At 41.5% G+C, this 6949-nt stretch overlaps 1 pseudogene; it reads right to left on the bottom strand.

The window, feature by feature from the left end:
* On the bottom strand, positions 1-6326 carry LOC145158727 (3-ketoacyl-CoA synthase 5 pseudogene; annotated as a pseudogene).
* Between the last annotated feature and the right edge of the window lie 623 nt (positions 6327-6949).

Here is a 6949-nt window from a genome sequence, read left to right as displayed (position 1 = left end):
TTACAGACTGGATGCTGGATAACTATTGACACAGTCGGCCCATGGGCCTTGCTGTGCCTCTCCGATAATGAGCCTATTACATTCCCATATCAAACTGGTACACTTGGGCCCGGTCCCAATCCCCAGCTGCAAAACTCTTTCCCCTTCCTTCACTCTCTCTTTCGCTTCCATGTACGCTAATTCATACCACAACGAAGAAGAGGACTGGTTCCCAAACCTATGTAACGTCATCAGTGCAACCTCCATTTCCTCCTCTTTTAACTTCATCTCTCTCCCTATCCCCACTGCTATGGCCTTCCCAGATGTCGGCAAGCAGTAATGTTGTATCACTTTCCTGAAGTTTGGTACGTAAAGTTGTGTCGATTTGTCGAGGAATCTCTTTCTAATCACGGAAATCCCATATCGGATTTTCTCTTCTAATGGAAGAATAGAAGAACCAAGAACATGCAAGTGAGATCGGAGTAATTCTCCAAACGCATGTACTACTGCATCCTTTTTGAAAGTAAACCCGGTGATGCCTTGCAAGTCTTCTTTACCGAGTGCGGCGTTATAAGCTATGTCATCGAACGCACCTTGTGTTCGTAGAGTGTGGACTAATCTGTATTTGGATATCTTATTAGCGGATTTTTTGTTGGTGATTAGAATCGCTGCACTACCTGATCGGAAGAGGCAATTCAGGACCATCATTGGCCGATCTTTTCCTGCATACCAACCTGTCGATAGAATTTCTGTACTAAGAATTACAGCGTTTGAGTTGTTGTGAACTTTTAAGAGGTTCTGCTGTTGGTGTAATCCAGAAAGTTTGGGGACCATTTATGTTTATTTCATTTGTGTTTGTTTCAGTTTATTTATGTAGGAAGTTGTCAAAAGCCATGTTGGCCATTTTCCCTTTTCTTTAGGAAGTAGTAATCAAGTGGTTTCATGTTTCCACATTTCTAGCTGATTAGTAGCTTAAGTAGCATGTAACGTTCCAGTTTTTTAGAGAGAAGATAATCAGAAAATTGCCTCAAAAATACTCTCCATCTTTGCTCTGTTTTGCTGTGTAAAACAGGGGCCTGCAACAATACTTGGTATCAGAGCAAATCTGGTATATGCCCAAGTATCAACCACGAGTGACAGAGATGACGGGAAACAACAATGACAAAGATGGTTCTATCACTTTACACTACCCCATGCTCTCGAGAAGTAAGTATGCTGCTTGGGCAATCAAAATGAAAGTTTTCATGCAGGCTCAAGGTGTTTGGGAGGCAGTAAAACCAAGAACAGCCAATACAGTCGTTGAAGTCCGGAAAGATAAGATGGCAATGGCGGCTATCTACCAGGGTATTCCAGAATATATGCTCCTATCGTTGGCAGAAAAGCAGACAGCAAAGGAGGCATGGGAAACTCTGAAAACGATGTATCTAGGGGCTGATCGGGTGAAGACGGCTAGGGTTCAGACGTTGAAGACTGAACTTGAAATGATGAGCATGAAGGAGTCAGAAACGGTAGACGAGTTTGCTGCCAAAGTCACGAACATAGTTAGCAACGTTCGTGCCTTAGGAGAGACAATGGGAGAGGCATACATGGTCAAGAAGTTGCTTCGGGCAGTACCTAACAAGCTTGTGCAAATCGCATCCACCATAGAACAATTTGCTGATCTAGAAACTATGACAGTTGAAGAGGTCATAGGGAGACTAAAAGCACATGAGGAACAGGTGCGAGGTCAAAGCGACTCTAACGAAGGAAAGTTACTCCTGACACATCAGGAGTAGCTTGAAAAAACGAAGAAGAAGAAGGATGAAGGCCAGAAATCATCACAGCGGGATTCCAGGCAACACAATCCCGGTTCACGTGGTCGTGGGAGAGGCCGGGGGAGAGGTAACTCAAACTGTGGGGGTCACCGTGGTGGAGCTTCACAGTCGAGTCGCGATGGAGGACGGAACACAACAAGCCGAGACAAAAGCACAGTGGTGTGTTACAACTGTCAAGAACAAGGCCATTATGCAGCAGAGTGCAAGAACCCACGAAAGGAAAGGTTTCAGGAAGCCAATTTGATGCAGGGATTTGATGACCAAGAACCTGCCCTATTATTATCTGCATACAGTAAGAGTGAAGTGCATGAAGATGTGTATTTAAATGAAAAGCGGGTGACTCCAAAACTGAAAACAAATGGCTATGAAGCTACAAAATCCAAGATATGGTACTTAGATAATGGGGCCAACAACCACATGACAGGAGAGGAAGAAAAGTTTCGTGAGATAAACAAGACAATAAAAGGGTACGTTCGTTTTGGAGATGGATCAAAAGTGAGAATAGAAGGAAAGGGTTCCATTCTTTTCCAATGCAATAATGGAGAACAAAGATTACTAAGTGAGGTGTACTACATCCCAAGCCTATGTAACAATATCATAAGCTTGGGTCAACTGGCAGAAACCGGTGACAGAATTGTGATGCTTGGGTCGTTCTTATGGATTCACGATCAAACCAGAAGATTACTCATGAAGGTGAAACGATCAGAAAATAGGCTGTACAAAATTGCATTGGAAGATGTGAAGGGTGTATGCTTGCTGGGAGAAGGAAGACAACAAGATTGGTTATGGCATGCAAGACTTGGGCACGTGAATTTCACTGCCCTTAAACTAATGTCAGAGAATGAAGTTGTACATGGTTTGCCACGAATCATCAATCCTTCTCGCCCTTGTGAGTGGTGCTTGGCTGGAAAGCAAACAAGGACACCATACCCCATAACAAACCTCGTATAAAGCAAGCAAGAAACTCGAGCTGGTTCACGGAGATCTTTGTGGCCCCATCACACCTGCAACGCCATCAGGGAATAGGTATTTTCTACTTCTTGTTGACGACTTTAGTCGTGTGATGTGGATATACCTGATGAAGACAAAAGGATGAAACCTTTGATATCTTCAAGAAATTTCGGGCCCTAGTAGAGAATGAAACAGGTGAAAGAATGAAAACATTCAGAACTGATCGTGGTGGTGAGTTCACGTCTAAAGACTTTACCACTTACTGTGAGGCAACTGGTCTAAAGAGACACCTCACAGCACCGTTCTCCCCACAGCAGAACGGGGTAGTAGAGAGAAGAAACAGGACGGTGGTTGAAATGGCAAGAACAATGCTGAAACACATGAGAGTTCCTGAAATCTTGTGGGGGGAAGCTGTGAGACATGCTGTCTATGTACTGAACCGTGTGACAACCAAAGCACTGAAAGAAAAAACACCGTATGAGGCATGGTCTGGAAGAAAACCAAATCTGGAGCACCTGAAGGTATTTGGCTGCATAGCTCACACAAAAGTTGTAAGAGGGCATTTAAGGAAACTCGAAAACAGAAGCAAACCATTGGTGTAATTGGGAACGGAGCTTGGAAGCAAAGCCTATCGTTTACTTGACCCCGACACCGGAAGAATTTGTGTAAGTCGTGATGTCTGCTTCGAGGAAGATAGAGAATGGTCATGGAGCAACTCAGTCAAGTTTAAAGATAACCTTGGTGTGCCGTTTGTGATTGAAGGGTACGGTGATGATTTTATAAGCCAAGAACAAAACGATGGATCTTTTAATGGGGAAGGTAGCAACCACTTGAGAAATGTAACCTACGAAGAGATCTCACAACAGAGCACAATTCAACAAGCCCATGATGAAGAATACTATGACTCAGTGGACCTAGCCCAAGAGAGTCCCCATAACAGCCCATTACCATTGACAGAAGAAAACCCTACCACACCCAACAGCTCAACGGGTTCAAACACTACCTCATCGGAATCAACAGGAGGCGGAGCCCCAAAAAGATACAGGAGGTTGTCAGACATTTACAGACAAGAGGATGAACTGTTACTTACAGCTGACCATGAGGAACCAGAATCATACGCTCAAGCCAGTAAAGAAAGCAAGTGGGTGAAAGCAATGGAAGAAGAATTGTCTGCAATAGAAAGAAACAACACATGGGAGTTAGTTAAACTGCCACGTGATCGAAGACCTATTGGTCTCAAATGGGTCTTTAAAGTGAAACGAGACCCTCTTGGTAATATTCTGAAGCACAAGGCCAGGTTAGTAGCTAAGGGTTACGTTTAAAAGCAAGGCGTTGATTTTGACGAGGTATTTGCTCCTGTGGCTCGTTTGGAGACAGTGAGAATAATCTTGGCTCTCACAGGTATCAATGGGTGGCTTGTTTACCACCTGGATGTGAAATCAGCCTTCCTACATGGCAAGTTAGAAGAGGAGGTGTTTGTATCCCAACCTGAAGGATTCGTGCAGAAAAACAAACAGGAGATGGTGTATAAGCTATCTAAAGCCTTGTATGGACTCCGTCAAGCCCCCCGGGCATGGAACGCACGACTAGATAAACACCTAAAGCTGCTTGGGTTTGTTAGATGTGCTCATGAATACGCAGTGTACACAAGGAAAACAGGTTATAACTCATTGATTGTAGGGGTCTACGTTGATGACCTTATCGTCACAGGAGGAAGCAAGGAAGAAGTTGAACTCTTTAAGAAGGAGATGAATCAAGAGTTTGAGATGAGTGACCTGGGGTTGCTGTCATATTACCTGGGAATTGAAGTATCACAAGAGCTGCGTGGAATAAGCTTAAAACAGGAGGGGTATGCAAGAAAACTATTGGAAAAGGCAGGCATGCTAGATTGCAACCCAACAGAGACCCCAATGGAGAATAACCTGGAGCTCACCAAAGATGAGAGTGGAAAACCTGTGAATGCCACTGAATATAGAAGCATAGTGGGAGGGCTGAGATATCTGTGCCACACACGACCTGACATCTCCTATGCTGTTGGAGTTGTAAGTCGCTTCCTAGAAAGGCCCACCGAACAACACAATCAGGCAGTGAAAAGAATCCTAAGGTACATAAAGGGAACCCTCAACCTTGGTTTGGTGTACACACGAAGCAAAGAAAAGAAGCACATAATTGCATACTCTTATAGCAATCATGCAAGGGATGTGAATGATAGGCGAAGCACAAGTGGCATGGTATTTTACTTGAACAAAAATCTGGTGACATGGAGCTCTCAAAAGCAACAGTGTGTTGCACTTTCGTCATGCGAGGCGGAATTCATGGCTGCAAACTTGGCAACATGCCAAGGCATATGGGTCCGGAGACTTGTTCAAGAAATAACAGGTGAAAAGTTGGGTCCAGTGACAATACTCATTGATAACAAGTCCACACTCGAATTGGTCAAACATCCAGTCTTCCATGGACGTAGCAAACATATAGACACACGCTTTCACTTCATTAGAGACTGCATTGAACGAGGAGACGTCATTGCTAAGTTTGTTGCAAGTGTGGAACAGCAAGCTGATATTCTCACTAAGCCACTGGCAAAGAACAAGTTCAAGGAAATGAGGAACATGCTTGGAATGAAGAGCATCTAGCATTCTGGATTAGGGGGAATTTGTTGGTGTAATCCAGAAAGTTTGGGGACCATTTATGTTTATTTCATTTGTGTTTGTTTCAGTTTATTTATGTAGGAAGTTGTCAAAAGCCATGTTGGCCATTTTCCCTTTTCTTTAGGAAGTAGTAATCAAGTGGTTTCATGTTTCCACATTTCTAGCTGATTAGTAGCTTAAGTAGCATGTAACGTTCCAGTTTTTTAGAGAGAAGATAATCAGAAAATTGCCTCAAAAATACTCTTCATCTTTGCTCTGTTTTGCTGTGTAAAACAGGGGCCTGCAACAATATCTGCGCCATGTCAACAGCTAATGCACTCGCGCTACACCCCATACCGCTAATGTTGAAGCTCTTTATGTCTTCTCTCATTGAGTACCTATTGATAATGATCGACGACAGGGAAGGAGATGGACAAAACCCACTGCAGTTGACTATGAGAATGTCGATGTCGAGAGGGGAGAGTTTGGTTTTTGACAGAAGGTCTTCAAAAACTGGGAACAGAATTAATCGAGCTTCTTTAACGGCTTCTTCGTGGGTTGGTCTTGTTGGGATGAAGTGTAGAGCTGGAGGAAGGTATGTCCTTTCACTTTGCCCTGAAGACACAAAGACCTTTGATATGAAATCAACGCTTTCTTGGTCAAGAGAGAGAACCATGTGTGCGTGTTCAAGAAAACTCGAAAAGGGTACTCTCCAATAGTTTGGTGGCTTTAGGCAAGAGTAGTCTACAAGGTAGATTTCTGAAGACCTTGATACCAGGTAAGTTTTAATGATAATGAAGAGGACAATACCACATACTGCTAAAACATATGATTCTTGTTCCTGGTTGAGAAAAAGAGACGAAAGTAAACTAAGGAGGATTAAGGACAAAATCTTTAAAGAAGTTGATAGACTTCTATGAAAATTTGGAGTGGATTTTTGGAGAAGAGAGCCCATTGCGTGTGAAAGAAAAAAGAGAAAAAGAAGTAGTGATACTATAACTATACTAACATATGACTTGAGGTCAATATATATAGACAATTACAAAACCATTATGATCTATTGATAAATTTGATGAATTTGATTTAGGAAGCTGACCCGAATCGATGCGACGTAGTGGTTTACTTATTGCATTAGTTAAATCTATGTTTAATGTAACTAAGTATTACTTTCAACAAAAATTGTAGATTCAATGACCCTAACATGGTACATTTATAAAACCATTTAGTATAAAGTTGAAACTTCTTTTTCCTTATCCGTCATTGATATTAATCCTTAATTCTATTCGTACTTTGAAATTTGGAATTGATTGTGAAGAATCAAAAGAAATGGGGACATTAGTTGTACAATTTTTTTGTTTCTTAAGTTTCATATGAATCTTAAATTACACTTCTTAATTATTATTTTTTTTTTTAATTTTAATTTGTATACATATTAATTGTAATGTATTAGCTTTAATATGTTATAACTATATAACATAATTATGTAACATATTTAATAAACTATATGATAAAAATATCACGTCAATATTTTCAAAATAATAACAATATTGGATATTAATTTATTTTATTTAAATATGT

This window comes from Lactuca virosa, chromosome 2, assembly GCF_052849685.1.
Source record: "Lactuca virosa cultivar CGN04683 chromosome 2, Lactuca_virosa_CGN04683_v6, whole genome shotgun sequence".
Taxonomy (NCBI): Eukaryota; Viridiplantae; Streptophyta; class Magnoliopsida; order Asterales; family Asteraceae; genus Lactuca; species Lactuca virosa.
The sequence above is the reverse complement of the archived record's forward strand: the minus strand, read 5'-3'. Positions and strand labels throughout refer to the sequence as shown.